Genomic DNA, 19,168 nt, shown 5'->3' with positions numbered 1-19,168 from the left:
AAACAACTTGAAATCTCAACCCGTATCATGTAGCGGGAAACATGTATATTAGGATTAGGTTTAATCTCATAAAAGGTGTCAGCGTTTAATCAAAAAATATATAATCGTAATACGCCAAAGAATAACGGCGCATATATAACGTCAATGGCAACTATGTAAGTAACTATGAAATTAGTGACTAATCGGTCATTCATTTCTTCGGTCAATCGTCCAAACATGAAACATGATAAAGTAATAGCAATGATGCTAAGAGCAGTGGTAGTAAGAATAATAACAAAAATAAAAATACCCGATTTTAGATATTTTGGTTGGGATCAATTCCATACCCGGTCTTTATGCCCACATCTAGGTAGCGGTGTGTTAATATGCGGGTGTGTCAATAGGCTGTTGATAATTCTAAACGTGTGTAAACTATGTTTTCTATTACACGCCACAATATGTGATTGACAAAGTTACTAGCACAACAATGTAAATTGTTATAAACTAGTAAATTGCCCCGCACGATACCGCGACATTGAAACGTAAAGTAACACGAATTTATACCGTCTAAAGAAAACGTATTATATTGACCCAACTGATTTCCAAAAAAAAAAAACATTACATCAAAGTGTAGACCAATTGAAAACGTACATAAAATAAGCGCAGAAACGTATCATATTTGACCGACATATTTCCGAAGAAAATTTACGTCGAAATGTAAACCAACTCGAATTTATACCGAAACGTGCATAAAAATAAGTATATAAGAAATAGTGTTTTTTAAGTTAAAGAATCGTACGGCACATTGCGGCAGTTTCGAAACGTAATGTGACTCGAATTTATACCGTCTAATGAAAATGTATTATATTTGACCAACTCGTTTCCGAACAAAATTTATGTTTAATGTAAACCAATTGAAAACATACATAAAAATAAGGACATAAACTTATTATATTTGACTCGTCTCATTCCGAAAAAAAAATTAGCCAAAACATAAGCGGACTGAAAACGTACATAATAATAAGCATGAGAACATATTATATTTGACCAAATTTATTTCCAGAAAGAAAAAATTACGTTGAAACATGAATCAACTTGAGTTTATACCGACACGTACATAAAATTAAACATATAATTCTCGATTACAAAGTCTCTAGAAAATTAATAGGTTGTAAGTGTCATCGCTAAAAATTATAGGGTAAAAGTAGAAAAAGATTGATAATTGTAATATAGTTAATAGAACCGGTAAAAGTTAACTTTTTATTGAATGTGTTAAGTCATTGTTTCTTTTTTTTTTAAACGGCCAACAAATCAATCTCGAGCACTCTCGGGGCACCTACTGGACAAACGGAGTACTCTGAGAGTAACCCGAGTCGTCCACCACCAATTTCGGGGAAAACCCTGTAATCCACCCGCCTGTAGGCACGACGGTAAATTACCGGTAAAACCCGTTTGGCTCAAGGATCGAACCCTGGTTCCCCTGGGTCTCCTATCACTGCCCACCAGTGTCTCACTCCTTTTTTGCACCAAATGAGAATTGAACTTGAGTCTTCAAAGAAGAACACAAGTTCTCCTACCAATTGAGATAGAGGTCATTGGCATGCTAAGAAACAAAGCCTAGAAATCTTCTGGACTATGGTTTCTCTAAGAGAGCTTTCCAAATGTCTATGAATTGCCAGGCGAATTATGCAAAACAGAAAACATCTGTAGCCTCGTCATATGAAGGAGGTTTTTTTATTTGACCACCATTTGACGTGATAATAAGTATCGATAAATCGGAAAAGAAATGTAATAAACGACTGCAGTGTGAGAGAATGTAGAATAAAAACGTTTATTTCTTTTAAAGGCATTGTTTTTAGAATGTTAACATGTTTTACCATGCTAACTAGGAGTGTGCACGGTTCGATTCGTTTATTAGTATTAACCGAATCGTAAACGAAGTCATTGGTTAATCAGCTCGGTTTAGTTGCTTTCGGTTCGGCTAGTTTCAGTTAATAACCAAACCAAACAAAGGCTAATTTTTTTACTTAGAAATATATGTGATGGATGTATAAATACATGAGGTGAAGGTATAAATAAATGAAATAGAGGTATAAATACAAGATATAGTAGTATAAAACATGAAATGGAGGTATAAATTCGTGAAATGGTAGTATAAAACATGAAATGAAGGTATAATAACTAAAATATATGAAAATATAAATGGTTCAGTTCGGTTAACTTTAACCGATGGTACAAAAGAATATCCAATAACCGATTTTCAGTTAATTTGGTTTCGGATAATTTCGATTCGGATTTGATTAAAGGTTCGGTTATTGCTCACCCCATTGCTAACACCTCTACTTTGCTTTGAAAACGTTTCATTTGTTTTTATAAATCATTACCTTAGAACTCCCATACTATTAACATATTTCAAACACGTTAAGCTTTAGAAATTTACCAAACAATCACTAGGTCTCCCCAAAGACGTTTTAACAATATACATAAGATCTATATATTAGAACTTATGAGCTATTATATATGCTTAAAACTTTGATAAAGACCCAACTTGTTTATAATTTTAAACCCAAATTGTTTAAAAGTTTACACCCAATCAAAATAAGCCCATTTTGAAGTCTAAACTTAATTGAAAAACTATTGTGGGCCTAGGATGTGGACTTGTGGAGGAGCTGGAAATAAACAAAAGGGACGGCGGGCCAACGAGGATTGATGAACATCTCACGATCGACGCATCACACAACCAACACCGCAATAGTACCAGGAATCGCCATTACCAATGGAATTTGTACAAAAAATCGCCATTTGCAATGGCAACTTCTGCAAAACCAATTATTAAAAGCATACATTCATTCCCATAACCTACTTGATGTGAAAAATCGTCATTTGCAATGGCTTTAGCATTACTTGTGAAAATTTTTGAAGCATGACATTAGTTGTGAAAATTTTTTTGAAGGTGACATTATTTCAGCAAAAAAACTCGTCCTGCTAGTGAACCCTAGCCAACGTTAATGAACTCGTTCATGTGATAAGCAAATTTCACAATCTTGAACTATTGAATTCGTTGCCCCTACAAGTGAGCTTGAAAATGAATCTCTTAAACTTTCTTTTGTCTTGTTTATATTTGCTTATTGTATAAGGGGACCCGGGGTGGTGAGTGATACCACCCCCATCACTCGTTATAGCAAGTTATACACCGCCGCCACTCCTTCTCATCACTCGTTGATTTGATAACGTGTGGCCACCATCACGCGTGATTATTTGAGGGAAATTGTTAGGTGTGATGAGTGATGGGCATTTTCACTAAAATCCATCACTAGTGATAGAATAAAGCTCGATGGCGCCGTGGCGGAACTTGATTGGAAGTTGTGAGTGAGTGATGACCACCCCTACCCCTAAGAGAAATGCACGTCGATTCTGTGCCTTTTTTGAATTGCCTGGTTCCAATTTCAAGGACGATTCCATGAATTCTCTGTTAGATGGGGGGGGGGGGATAGTGCACGGTCCTCTCAACCGTCGGAGTGATCCCACTCCGGGAGCCGCTACCCGACCAAGCTAGCTCCGCGGTGAATTCCCCTTGCCGAGTTCTTATCCTGGACGACATATGCCACTCCCAAGATTCGAACCCGATACCTCTTGGAAGAGATGGGTGTCGGTGGCCAATTGGGCTACCCCAGTTGGTGATATTGATGCTGAGTTAAAAAAAAACCTTGTTTTACAAAAAAAAGACATCAAGCTATGCAAGTAATGTTTCAAAAGCATCATGTTCTAAACTCTAAAGAAGATTCATCACCAAAAGCCCCGCTATCCGTGAGCATGAAGTTAAAAGGCGATGAGCAAAGGGCAATGGGTAAACCTTGTACATTGAAGGGGTATGGTCCCAGATCTCGCGTCAGCATCGACCGTGAGTGACCATTACCCTTATTAAAACCCCCACTAGCTAACAACCTACTTGTGCCCATGCGGGAACGCGTCGACACAAGGGTTGAATCCAATCTATCTAGTAACAAAGGAGGACTTACATGGAACATGAGAACGGTAGAGTGATGCGACATAGCATCACATCTGGTGTATGAAAACGGAAGTATTCACAGCGATGCGGCATCGCACCGCGTCCAGTGAACACTTCTATCAATACAGGAAAGCCTTACCTTAGGCATAGAAGAAGATGAACGTAGCGGTACGGCTGACACCGCACCATACGGACATTTTCGTCACGACAAGGGATGCAGGCAAGACGACGATGCGGCTAGCACCGCATCTCGCGTATTCCTTGATCACAAGTAGGAGACGCGGTAACTTCAGATGTTACCGCACTTAGCGATGCGGCTTGCACCGCATCCTATGCACTCAAGCAAGTGGTACTGACACCACAGTGCAAGTGGCACCAATGGCAGTTACCTGTCAGAGCTACGTAAGCAATGGACTGACGTGGCGTAACCTCCATAACCGACGAGCCTGACACACCTGAAAAGGGGCAGCACGTCGTCAGTCCATCCATCATCATCCTCCTTCACTCCTCGGCTATAAATACCAACCCCAAACCAGGTTTGAGGTATCTTCTCACAACTCTCTCACTACTACTACTATCTTACTTTGCTTCCCAAGCAAACTACTGATTCTCACGCCGGAGAGTGGTAACAAGGAGCACCCCCCACCCCATCCTCCTTGTTACGAGTCACGGCTTGTTTCCTTGTGCAGGAGATCAACCACCGGTGATCCAGCCAGCGATCCTCGAGAGGAAGGGATTAACCCTTCTTGACGGGACCAGTGTGTTAACCCTGCCCGGTTAACCATTGTTTCATCATTGGCGCCCACCGCTACTCTTAGCATTTTCTAAACTATCCTTTTTTCCTCTCTCACGATCATGACTGATCACCAAAACAACACTGCGGATAACCAAAATCCTCCAATCCCAAACCCGGTAGGGGTCAATGCCTCGACCTCCCAACCCGGACACATTGGCACGTCCACACAAAGGAGCCCCTCCTTTATGTTCGGACATGACTTATCACAGTTCCCATCTGTGATCCCACCAGGCACGACCATTCATGCCTGGTACGAGCAGCAGGCAGCTACGCTGACTGCAGCATACAACCGCGCTTGTACTGAAGCGAATATACGAGCTGGGCTTCCCCCAGCACCGCATACCCCTGTTGAGCGTATTTTACAATACGACGGCAGGATACATTCACGCCCGGCTTCAAGAAGCCGACGTGAAGAACGGGGATCGTCTTACTGTTCGGTCCACACCCTCAACGAGGATGATTCCTCATACGGGTCCCACACCAGAGGACCGGTACATACCCGCCTTGGCCCCCATGGCGAGGACAGGAGGCGATCAACCTCCAGACGCGGCCCAGGCATTCAGAGCCGATTGGGCCCACAACCATACACCGAAGGGTACGGTCATACCGACCCTGACGACCACAGCTACCGCGGTGATTCGCATAACACCAGTAGCAGACCGGGAGGACGCAACTATGTTCCTCCCAGTCATCCCCGCAACACATACCTTAGGGCGGCAAAGCGCCCTGCGAACGAACCATACAGGCCAAAGGCAGCGGCCGAAAATTCCAAGTTCGGCACGCGGATTGCCAACGCCCATGTCAATACGACAAAATTCCCATTCAACGTTGGGAAATACAGTGGTTCGACCGACCCGGACGACCACATGAACGTCTTCATGGGCGCGGGCATCAACGGCCAGTGGGACGAACCCACTTGGTGTAATTTTTTCCCCCAGACCCTTACGGGCCTGGCCAGGGCATGGTTCGATTCTTTGCCAGTGGGATCACTGGATTCATTCGAGGACTTGCGTACCAAGTTCCTCGCACATTTTTGCCAACAGCGACGCCACGAACGAGATTCGTGTGACGTCATGAACATTTGGCGAAGGAACGACGAATCGCTCGAAGCATTCGTCGTCCGATATAATAAAGAGTGCCTGGAGATAGGTGACGTGGCAGACCAGATGGCACGAAACCACTTCATCCGGGCCGTCAAAGACAGAGAGATGATCATGACCATCTCTGGCAAGGAGGGCTTGCCCAAAAAATGGGAAGATGTCATGACTGCGGTCAAGAAATACGCCCAGACACAGCGGTCACTCGAACCGCATGTGACAAAGGCAAAACCCCAAGCCGAAACATCCCAACAAGGGTCCAAGCGTAACAATAAACGCAACCGGGACGTTGGAAATCGCGATATTTCCAAACCATACTTCCCGCAAACCAACACGTTCGACCCAAAGAACTACAACCCCGCCCGAGACAGTCGGGCGTCAAAGAAAGAATCTCGGGACCGCAACTGGACCGAGATCACCATGTCGCCAAGTGAGGTCCTCCTTGCGGACCCACAGTTCTTGCGACCGGCCCAACCAATGAAGTCCAAGAAAAATCAGGACCTCACACTCTACTGTGAGTACCATAAGGACTCGGGCCACACCACCAACAGCTGCATCAGTCTCCGACTGGAGATTGAGCGCGCCTTAAAGGAGGGGAAACTGCAACATCTTTTGCCAGGTGGGCAAAAACCCACCAAGCGCATTACCCCTCATGGCGAAGGTACCTCCTCCGGGAAGAGAACCATGCACGTGGCTTCCACCCACATGATCCACGGAGGCAAGGGCAGGCCGCGAAAAGCGGCAAGAAGGCCGGAATGTGACTGGAAGGACGAGCAAGTCGTCTTTCCAAAGGTCCGAGGCGGACCGCGCGATAGGCGCGCCGTCGTCATTTCAGGCCAACTGGCACACTACTGCACCGAGCGTCTATTCATCGACCCGGGCAGTACATCCGATATAATCTACGAACAATGCTTCAACCAGTTCGACCAGGAGGACAAAGATCGATTGCAAGCAGTAGATTACCCGTTAACCGGGTTCGCAGGGGAAACTGTCTTTCCCCTAGGCCAGATTACTTTCCCTGTGCGTCTTTCCATCGGAAACCGCACAAGGACAGAAGAGGTAAACTTCATGGTTTTACCTCACACCTCCAGATATGACGTACTCCTCGGGAGAGAATCCCAAGGAGATTTCAATATGATTACGTCGGTCCCCCACTCTGCGGTTGGTTTCCCAACCGAATCGGGGGTCGCGATAATCTATGCCCGCAGGGACGTCATGATGTCGGACGAAGTACGTCCGACCAAGGTCGCAAGGCCCACCCCCAACGACCAGCCAGAAAAATGGGTTCTCAACGCGAGATACCCAGAACAAAAGGTCACATTGGGTCACGCCTTGTCCCCGACCACCAAAGCGCAACTGAAGCAGCTCCTCTTCAGGAACCAAGACATCTTCGCGTGGACACCCGCAGACATGACCGGGGTCCCACGTGATATTGCGCAACATCACTTGAATACCATGCCAGGTATCAAGCCAGTGATCCAAGGCCAACGCCACCTTGGGTCAGCTAAAAATCAGGCGATGCAAGAGCAGATTGAAGAACTGCTCTCCGCAGGCATCCTGCGGGAAGTTAAATACCAGACTTGGTTGTCCAACCCAGTCATGGTAGAAAAACCGTCCGGGGGCTGGCGCATGTGCGTCGATTACAAAGACCTTAACAAAGCCTGCCCCAAGGATTGTTACGCGCTTCCAGAAATCGACGAAAAGGTCGATAATCTCGCACCATTCAGGTGGAAGTGTTTCCTCGATTGCTACAAAGGATACCATCAAGTACAAATGGCAATCGAGGATGAAGACAAAACGGCATTCCGGACTCCCACCGGAAATTACTGCTATACAAAAATGTCGTTTGGGTTGCGCAACGCGGGCTCAACCTACCAAAAGTTGATGAACGACACTTTCTGCGGCCAAATAAGCAAAAGTGTCGAAATCTACATGGACGACCTGGTCGTCATGAGCATGGAAGAAGATACCATGCTCACAGATATTGAAAGAACATTCCAAACTCTGCGAAGCATTAACATAAAGCTCAATCCAGGGAAATGCTCGTTTGGAATGGAAGAAGGCAAATTCCTTGGGTTCATCGTGACTAAAGATGGATTCAAGGTAAACCCGGAGAAAGTCCAGGCGATCGAGCGCATGCCATGGCCTTCATCGATGAAGGATATGCAACGGCTAGCCGGCAGGCTAGCGGCACTCAACAGATTCTTAGCCAACCACGCAGCTAAGCCTTATCCGTTCATCAAGACCCTGCGGAGCTGTTCAAAGAAAGAACAATTCCAGTGGACCGCAGAGGCTGAACAGGCCTTCCGGGAAATGAAGGAGTGTTTGATACAACTCCCAACTTTAACCGCACCACGCAAGGATGAGCCACTCATACTATACCTATCCGCCGCGGACAACGCGGTGGGTGCGGTACTAATTGTGGAGCGAAAGGGGGTTCAAACACCCATCTACTACATCAGCAAGATGCTCAACGACCCAGAGACGAGGTACTCAATAATGGAGAAACTGGTGCTAGCATTAGTGCACGCTTCAAGACGGTTGCGACGCTACTTCGTAAACCACGTCATCACAGTGCTAACCAATTACAGGATCGGCCCGATCCTCTCCAAACCCGACATCTCTGGGCGATTAGCGAATTGGGCCATCGAGCTGGGCGCGCACACGATACATTATAAACCGCGCCCCGCGATTAAAGGCCAGATCTTAGCTGATTTCGCCGCCGAAGTACCGGTGAATCGCATCCAAGAATGCGAAGAAGCACAAACTCCTGCACCAACGCCACCCTCCTCAGAGACATGGGCACTCTTCACAGACGGTGCCTCCAACGACGAAGGGGCGGGTGCAGGTCTGCGACTCGTCAGCCCTGACGGCCAAGAACTTACATATGCAATCCGCCTCGAATTCAAAAGCACAAACAACGAGGCAGAATATGAGGCTCTGTTAGCGGGGCTACGTTTAGCAGTCAAAATCGGCGTGCAACATCTGGAAGCCCACGTCGACTCTTTGTTAGTTGCAGGCCAAGTACGCGGCGACTATGCCGCAAAGGGGGATATCATGATCCTCTACCTCGAGCAAGTCCTGCAACTAAAATCCAAATTCGCTTCGTTCAATATTCGCCATATTAATCGAAGCGAAAACAAGTCCGCAGATGCACTATCAAAACTTGCATCTACCAGCTTCCAACACTTGGCAAAGGAGATACGCATCGAAATCCTGCAAAATCCTTCGGTACCCCTGCGCCAAGTCAACGTCATTCAATACGGTTCAACATCATGGATGACACCTATTATCGCATATCTACAATCCGGTGTGACTCCCGAAAGCAAATCAGAAGCACGCAAACTACAATACAAAGCGTGCCATTATCAGATGCGTCAACCCCCAGGATGCCACATACCTCATTCGAGAGATACACGAGGGCATATGTGGCATACACGCGGGACCACGCATGGTAGTGGCCAAAATCATGAATGCCGGGTATTACTGGCCCGGCATGCACCTGGACGCCGTCAAAGAGTTGCGCAAGTGCATCGACTGTCAACGTCATGCTCCAAAAACCTTGCGGCCAAAAAACAACTTAGTCCCCGTCACAACCGCATGGCCCTTTCAGAAATGGGCAATTGACGTTGTGGGACCTTTCCCTGACGCTCCAGGTGCGGTTAAATTTATCATAGTGGCGGTTGATTACTTCACCAAATGGGTAGAAGCAAAACCACTCGCCTCAACCACTGCTATGATAACAAGAAAGTTCATTTGGGAACACATCATCTGCCGTTTCGGATTACCAATGTGCATTGTCACCGATAACGGCACCAACTTCGCTGCCGACGAATTTCAAAAATGGCTAGAGGAACTACATATTGAGCACATATTCTCATCAGTCGCACACCCGCAAGGGAACGGCCAAGTCGAGAGTATCAATAAAAGCCTAGTCGAAGGGATCAAGGCACGATTGGGAACGGCCAGGCGTGGCTGGGTCGATGAACTCCCAAGTATCTTATGGGCTCACCGTACAAGCCCAAAAACAAGCAATGGGGAAACACCCTTCAGCCTAGTCTACGGTTCAGAAGCGGTGATCCCCGCAGAAGTAGGTCTCCCCTCTCCTAGAATGTTGGCTATTGAAAAACTAGACAACAACATGGAACGCAGGATCGATTTGGACCTCTTGGAAGAAAGGCGCGAAAACGCTGCCATCAACGAGGCCAAATATAAATCTAAACTTGAAAAGTACTACAACGCGCGCGTCCGCGTTTGTACTTTCAACCCAGGAGACTACGTCCTACGCGACAATGAGGCATCTAATGCCGAGCGCCCAGGCAAACTCGCCCCCAAGTGGGAAGGACCCTACCTCATCAAAGAAGTCTTAGGGAAAGGCGCGTACAGATTGCAAACACTAGAAGGCGAACCTATCGCACGCACATGGAATGCACAACAGCTTCGACGCTGTTATATGTAAGCCATGTTCTTACATTTCTCTATGTAACCTATCGGGCCGCAGGCCATTTGCAAATAAATAAATAAGCAATTTTATACATTATTGTTTGTTATTACTATTACAAATGCGTGTTCCACTTTGCGGTATCCCAAAAACAGATTGGCAAAATCTTCATTCGAGATACCCATACAAAGTGGTAACCACACACAAATATTGTAATAGGCCAGCAAAAGGCAAAAAGACTTGCATGTTCATCCGGCCGGATGAACAAGTTTTGTCACACACTTGACACAATTCCTGAGCCCAAAAAGGCAAACAATGGAATTGACGCGGACTCATACGACAAAGGTATGGAGTACACTTGACCCCATTCACAAATGGGTAGAGTTCCGGTAATATAAGCTTTTACAAAGCTTAAGCAATTCTAAAACCCTCACACGGTAAATAACAGAATTGATGCATACCCATACAACAAAAGTATGGAGTATACTTGACCCCGTTCATAAATGGGTAAAGTTACGCATACACACGTTCAGACATGCAAGAATTAAAAACACTTGTACAAACTGAACAAAGAAACTTTATATTCAAAAAATTCAAGTATCCACATGATGCTTAGTGAATTTACATAAAGTTCCTATTCTATACAAGAGGAATACAAAAAAGAGGCACACTCGCCAACCTAAACCCTATTTTGTACCGCTGGTCCCCGCATCTCCTCCGGCACCACCAGCGGGTTCTTCCTCTTCCACATCCGGATAAAGCATCCGCAAGCGGTCAACATAGTCCGCAACCTCCAAACAATCGTCCAGCTCCCCAACACAGGCAAGGGGCGAATCATAAAAGGAGGCTACGGCCGCCTTCAGACGACCTTCGGTATCCACATCACGGAACCCGGATGCCTGATCAGTATAACCGCCTGCGGATAATACATTGATATGCCCAATGCAGCGGTTGTAACCAGCCTTGAAGCCAGCATCGCGCGCACGTTCCTTAACCAGGTCCAAACCAGATGCGGTCTCAGGGGCATTCATGATAGCCTCGACAATCTGCAATAAAAGGATCATAAGTCTTGAATACTAATCCAAGCAAATGTAAAGGCAACGGATACTTACACGCGCGATGCCGTGAGTCCGCAACCACTCACGGTCAGCTTCCAGCTGGTTAAAAGAGGACACCAAGGCATCCTTGGCCTCAGCAGCAGCGTCAGCCCGCTTCTCCGCAGCAGACACGCGGGCAGAAAGGTCTGCAACCGCGACCTCCCGGGCCTGAACCTCAGCCTGTTACAAAAACAGCAAACAGTTCACTCGATAAATATTTTCAAAATAATAAAGGACGAAAGCAACAAAGTTAAAGAAACGTACCTGCAGACTTTCAACAACTTTGCCTAAACGAATGCGCTCCGCATTCGCCTCTTCAAGAGCCTTGGAAGAACGGCTCTCCTTCTCTGCGGCCTCTTCAAGGGCCTTTGAGGCACGAGCCCCGGCTTCTTTGGCCTCTCCAAGCGCCTTCAGGGAGTCGGCCTTCGCCTGCAGTGCTTTAACAGATATGGCCTCAGCCGCAACTTTCTCCTGGCTCAAGGTAGCGTTCGCTGCCTTAGCATTTGTCAGCTCCTGCCGAGCATGAAACAGAATGTCATTCTGCTTAGCCCACGATGCATTCCACTTCTTGCGCTCATTGGACATTTTTTCATTCCAACTCTTGCGCTCATCAGCAAGAAGTTTAGCAAGGGTACGCACCTGTTTCAGCTGGGCAGCGGCAGCCCATTCAGAAGTCTGCTTCTGCTTCTCAAAAGCAGCCTTGTCCTTCTCGAGCTGCTCCGCACCCGCACGAGCAGCCTCAACCAACTTCTCCGCCTCGGCCCGCATGCGAGCAGTTTCCTCCTCGCGGCGACCCAACACCTTGTAGTCTTCCAAGATGGCATTCGCCACAATAGAAGACCCTACTAACATTGTTGAGAGCTGGTTTATGCGCAGCTCACGGGGCGCAGCGCGGGCTCGCTCAACCTCAAAAGGGGTGCCTAGACCACCCAGAATCTCCTTGCATGCCGATGGGTCATTGGAAATATCATCCCCCTGCATAACAGCCCAGGGGGGTCGGTGATACACAGTACTACGACCCTGGGTATAGGTGCGGTAGTAGTACTCCAACTCAGACTCCCCAGGCTGAATTGGAGGGCCATCGTACCCCGCACCACCGGCAGACGAGCTGGTACCCTTATCAACAGGAGACTTCTGCGGCTCAGCATCATGCTGTCGCGTTTCAGCGCCAGTTTTTTCCGGTTCGGCATCAGACCGTTGCTTCCCGGTATCAGCAAACCGCACACTCACATTGTCTCCCTCATTGGGAGAAATCAGATTGTTGGACGAGTCAACAGTGTCAAAAATCCGGGTCGCAGCATTCTCTGCGATACCCTCTGTTTGCACCGTCGACTCCGACACCACCTTGGCAGGAGGTGTCGATGGCACTTCAGTTGCACCCGCATCCGTAGCACGCGCGGGCAACTCCGGAGCATCAAAGATAGAAAAATCTTCATCTTGAGGCTCTGCAAAAAACAACGTCAAATAGCTATCAAAACAAGTTCCACATAACAGTTAAGACAAGCTAGCATACACTTACCAATAACAACCGCAGGTTTTTTCTGCGTCGGAGCAGACCTTTTGGTTACCAATCTCCGACGTTTGGTTTCAACACCACCAGCAGCTTTCGGCTCTGGCTTTCTCTTCTCACCAATCACAGGGGGACCCGCAGCGGTCCCTCCCGCGGCCGTCTCTTCTGCCTGCTTCTTCGCAGCACCAGAACGCGACCCCGCGGCTGTACCCAAACCCTCAAGGGTATCAGATACTATCACATAATCCTTGTGTCGACGAAAAGAGGAGTGAGAGATACCTGCCACCTGCGGCACCAGATGAGGCACAGTTGTGACCTCCTTTATCTTCTTTTGGCGAAAGCGCACGCCCTTCACAGTTTGCCTCTTTGGTACACCTTTCGCATCGGGGTCCCCTAAGGCCCCAAGATCACGTGCATGAAATCAATCCCAAGGGTGAGTCAGTCAATAAACCAACATTATCATCACAAGTGAAAAACCTTCCAAATTATACCTTTGCCTGGCGGCAACTCAACTGCCAGTGCGGCCTCAGTAGGCACCCGGAAGTTACTACGGATGATAGCATTATGATCCTCCTCACCATCCGCACAAACTACGGTCTCAACCGTACCAAGAAAATCCGGGGCAAACATCCTCCATGCGGGAGCATCCTCTGATAACAAACATAAAGTCAATACCGCAAAAAAGAATAGGGAACTCAAACACATGAAAAGTACGTACCACCGCTTTTCTCCCGCACCACGGGCCTCGAGTTTTTATTCCTCCTCGTCAACATCATACGCAACAACCACAGTTGCGTGTTGGTCAGCTTCACAGACTCAATAGTCTGAAGCTGCGGAAACCACTGCACTGATTTCAAACTGGGCATCGCAATGGTCTCCCCTATGATCGTCTCGGTCACGTTCCGAAACGTCATGTCTGCAACAATGGCAGCAGCCTTGACATAGAAGAATTTCTTTTTCCACATCGTCATCCCCTTGGGAGGAGTCATCAGCTTGGGGCTACCGTCTCGTTGACGGAAAGAAAAGAAACCCAATCACACAGTCATCTGATAAAACCGTCGGAAATCTCCGACGGTAGGCTCTATACCAAGAGCACGGAAGGTGAACTCAAAATTACGAATCCGAATCATACCAAACGGACTCATTTGAGAAATGTGGACCTTGTACCACTCCAAGACATCCACAACGAACACCGTCAACGGTAACCGGAGATTACAGTCACCAAAAAAGTCGGCCCACATGGTCACATAACCAGCCGGAGCGTCAGCACCAGTATCACCCTCCGATGGATACTGAGCCCCATACTCAGGGGGCATTTGAACGTCAAGCATAAGACGATCAAAGGTTTTTCTGGTCCACTTTAACGCCGGTAATCCACCACCGGCAGCCCCCTCCTCTTCTTCTTCAACCACTACCGGTTGTTCAGGGTTTTCACCCTCCACATTGTGTGGATTAGATGGTTCAGCCATCAAGAATATCAAAGAAACAGAAGATGGTGAACAGAAAAACTAGAAACCCTCACTGGAACTTCAAGAAATTTCGTCGGAGAAGACAAAGAACAAGTTTCTCTCACCGGCAAATTTTTGAAAATTTCAAACAAGTGAGGGGAAACCACGAACGGTTTCCCCTTATATACCCATCGCAATTAATGCGGAGGGAGAAAACAAATGATCACGTTCAAAAAGAGCGAATCATAGGACACCACGTGTCGAGCGCCGTTTCCGCTGACGGTTATCACGCGCGCGTGGCCACCCACGCTCCTGACACAAGAGACGTTTACACTCTTCGCTACAGTGCATTTAATGCCTCGGGCAGTGCAAACGTCCTTTCATTTCAGCACATGCCAGGAAGATCTCACCAACTTCCACCAACTCACACATGCGTCCAGCCACGTATGCAACAAAAAGCGACTACATTATCCAATTATAAGCGGCATGCGGTTTCTCTGGTTTACCGCACCATAACCCATACCGCATGTCGTTTTTTAACATACCCCTAAAAATAGGTAAAAACATATATCTCTACACTATAAGGGGGTATAATACCTATCCGCACTACCCACGAGCACACGTGGAATATGCGGACATGACACACACGAGCCCGTTCAGGTGTGTCAGATGCTCAGAACCAGCGTCGGCCGTTGGACTGAACCCCATCTCAGACACAGGGGAACCGCATTGCCTTCATTCTCTTCAAGCTTCAAATCCCTCCTGTCCGGTTCACAACCGCAGAGGGTACATGAACACCTTCTTTAACAAAAGGAAGGAAGGGAATGCACGCGAATGCACATCAGCAACCCTGTCTCCTGAACCTTCAAGAGCTACATCCGAGCCACACCCGCTTCGAGCAAATGTGGTAATGCAAAACCACAGACACTCACGAGGAGCTACGGACATAACCATAGCTTCCGCAGAGTGGTTGCTACGGAAGAGCCAAGCTCACTCCACATCACCGAACAATGCTACAGCAAGGCAAACTCGGTATTGGAGCGGGAAGGTAAGTGGCTCCAAAACGAACGCAGAACAGCGCTCTAAATAAACCCTCGTCGAACAACAAGCGTCCGAACAGCGGTAACAAGTCTGCTTATGACTTTGTTAGCCCGACTATGGGCCGCATAGAATAAACACTGGTGGGCATACCCTTGCCTATGACCATGTTTATTTACCCATAGTATGAATATACATTGTTCGACCAAACATGGCCAACAATGACGCAACGAGGTAACCGCAAAGAACGTACGGTTACTAGAGAGCTATGACGATAAACACGAAAACCCCACAAAAAAGGGATCGTCGTCTCATAACTAGATGTTGAACATAGAGCTTTAGCAAAGCACTTGCAAGCATCAACAACTCTTAATCCCAGTCTCAAAGATTGGTCCAAAAGTTTCTTTTCTTCTTCATGCACCAATTCAACAATTGGTATGAAGAAAAGACCACCTTTAAAGGATGGGAAACCTCCACATACCTTCGAACCACCATCTCAGAGGTTGGTTCGAAGTTTGTGCAGCATTACTAACAAGGTCTCCAAGAGACCTTCGGCACAACAACAGGTGGCAGGCCACCTGGTGACATAAATCGGCTGAGAATCTCGCATCAGACGAGATTCCTTCACCGATACGGAAGAGGCGTCAGATGACCCTTCCAGACCTCCAGCTTGATTTACATACAGAAAAGACCACACATGGTCTAGGATCTTCTCCAGACTCCAAACTACCTTCCAAACACCATAGTCCAGTACTCCTCCCACATACACCTTGTATGTGGCAGCAACACTAGACTGGGGGGACTTGAAGGGGTATGGTCCCAGATCTCGCGTCAGCATCGACCGCGAGTGACCATTACCCTTATTAAAACCCCCACTAGCTAACAACCTACTTGTGCCCATGCGGGAACGCGTCGACACAAGGGTTGAATCCAATCTATCTAGTAACAAAGGAGGACTTACATGGAACATGAGAACGGTAGAGTGATGTGACATAGCATCACATCTGGTGTATGAAAACGGAAGTATTCACAGCGATGCGGCATCGCACCGCGTCCAGTGAACACTTCTATCAATACAGGAAAGCCTTACCTTAGGCATAGAAGAAGATGAACGTAGCGGTACGGCTGACACCGCACCATACGGACATTTTCGTCACGACAAGGGATGCAGGCAAGACGACGATGCGGCTAGCACCGCATCTCGCGTATTCCTTGATCACAAGTAGGAGACGCGGTAACTTCAGATGTTACCGCACTTAGCGATGCGGCTTGCACCGCATCCTATGCACTCAAGCAAGTGGTACTGACACCACAGTGCAAGTGGCACCAATGGCAGTTACCTGTCAGAGCTACGTAAGCAATGGACTGACGTGGCGTAACCTCCATAACCGACGAGCCTGACACACCTGAAAAGGGGCAGCACGTCGTCAGTCCATCCATCATCATCCTCCTTCACTCCTCGGCTATAAATACCAACCCCAAACCAGGTTTGAGGTATCTTCTCACAACTCTCTCACTACTACTACTATCTTACTTTGCTTCCCAAGCAAACTACTGATTCTCACGCCGGAGAGTGGTAACAAGGAGCACCCCCCACCCCATCCTCCTTGTTACGAGTCACGGCTTGTTTCCTTGTGCAGGAGATCAACCACCGGTGATCCAGCCAGCGATCCTCGAGAGGAAGGGATTAACCCTTCTTGACGGGACCAGTGTGTTAACCCTGCCCGGTTAACCTTGTTTCATCATACATAAATGCATAAACTTTTACAAGTGGTTCCAAATTCTACGTTAGTGAACCAACAAACGAATATATAAACTTTACATTACAGTAGAAAAGAAAGTTCACTCAGCGGCTATATTAACAGCCACGTGAGCCGGCTCCAAAAGCAGCAGCGTCTAACGTGGTTCTCTAAATATCCACCCCCTTCCCCCAGTGATGGATCCAGGAATTTTTTTTACTGGGTTCACTTTTTTAGATACTCCAATTTCATATGACTGAACATAAAAAAATTTCGGGTCGGTTCGGCAGTTCGGATCGGGTAAGGTTCATTACATAATAAAAGTGCGATACAATAAGGAAAAGAAAATCGTCATTATATAATATAAAATACGACAGTCTTTACACTCTCAACGGATACTTTTGTAATAACTCCTTTTCAATGTAACAAATTAAATAAGTATATAATAGAACGCAAACTAAAATAAATATATTAAACAAACGAACATAATCAAGCGAACGAACTAGACAAGGTTGATTAGGGACATAGGATCAACTGAGGAGGTATCATACATTATGATTTATATGTTAAAACATTGTGACCTATTTTTCATATTCATACATTTTGGTCTTTTTGAATCATAGTCAGATTTAGTTTTGTGTGTAGTTTAAAGAAATAAAAGAGCATTGAACACTGGAAGATAGTTGAAGAGGCTTTTCAATACATTGCAGATTGGTATTGGTACTCTAATAAAAGATCATGTATAAGGCATTTAAAAGCAATGACTTCAACTGCAGTTCCGTACAATACGGGCCGGACAAAAAAATAATGATGATACCATTCAAGTAGGCAAAAATTGCATCTTTTAGACAAACTGCATGGTGCAGCTGTTGATGTGGTGTTTGCATCTTTTAGACAAACTGCATGGTGCAGCTGTTGATGTGGTGTGTTACCTGTTAGATGGTGGTTTTAATCCCATGGAACAAAAAGAATAATAATTGCCTCAGACATGATTCGAACCCCGGTGTTTTGAAAAGAATAACATGGATTAACCAGTGGAGAACCAAAGCTTTTTTGTTTATGGGTTCCCTTTTATATTTTACTTATGGGTTCCTCTTCAATTTGCTATATATATTTGCACTAAAAATTAAAAACTGAACGGGTTCCTGGGAACCCGGTGTTTGTTAATAGGTCCGCCCCTGCCTTCCCCTATATAACTAACCCACTACCACCTTTCTTCCACCATCATCAACAACCACCACCACAACAACAACAACAACAACTTTCTCTCAATCATCATTGTAATGGCAGCTACTTCAGTTCTCATGGCAACCCCCGTTGCACGTCTCACCACCACCCCTTCTTTATCTAGAAGAACCATCAACTTTGCTGTCGTCAGGTGCATGTCACAAGATCAACAATCTTCACAGGTGAGCACCAAGTTCTCCGACGTGTTGGCGTTCCGTGGGCCTGCACCGGAGAGGATCAACGGAAGGTTGGCGATGATAGGGTTTGTGTCGGCGATGGCGGTGGAGTTAAGCAGCGGTCAAGATGTGTTATCTCAGATCTCCAACGGTGGTGTGCCGGTGTTTGTAGCGACGAGTGTGTTGCTGTCGGTGGCGTCGTTGGTGCCGTTGTTTAAAGGGGTGAGGGCGGAGTCGAAGTCGAGTGGGTTGATGTCGTCAGATGCAGAGCTGTGGAATGGGCGGGTTGCGATTTGGGTTTGGTGGCTTTGGCTATCACCGAGTATGTCAAAGGCAGTGCACTTGTATGATCAATTTCTTAAGGCAAATTGGATTTAAATAATCGTAACTCACTGTTATTGGCCAATAATAATCACAACTCATTTAATCACCAATAATAATCCGAACTATTCACTTTTTTTTGTAAAATACTCCCAGTTAAAAAAACACTAACTAGGTTAAAAATTTGCTGATGTGGCCACATCAGTTGCCACGTAATCGAAAAATGCCACGTAGACTGCCACATCAGCTGCCACATCATCAAAAAATGCCACGTAGACTGCACATCAACT

The 19,168-nt window shown here is 46.6% G+C and overlaps 1 pseudogene; it reads left to right on the top strand.

Moving 5' to 3' along the window:
- Positions 1-18,404: 18,404 nt before the first annotated feature.
- On the top strand, positions 18,405-18,917 carry LOC110928196 (annotated as a pseudogene).
- The last annotated feature ends 251 nt before the right edge of the window (positions 18,918-19,168 follow it).

Source organism: Helianthus annuus, chromosome 3 (genome assembly GCF_002127325.2).
Source record: "Helianthus annuus cultivar XRQ/B chromosome 3, HanXRQr2.0-SUNRISE, whole genome shotgun sequence".
In the NCBI taxonomy this organism is placed as follows: domain Eukaryota; kingdom Viridiplantae; phylum Streptophyta; class Magnoliopsida; order Asterales; family Asteraceae; genus Helianthus; species Helianthus annuus.
This window is presented reverse-complemented; position numbering and strand designations above follow the sequence as displayed.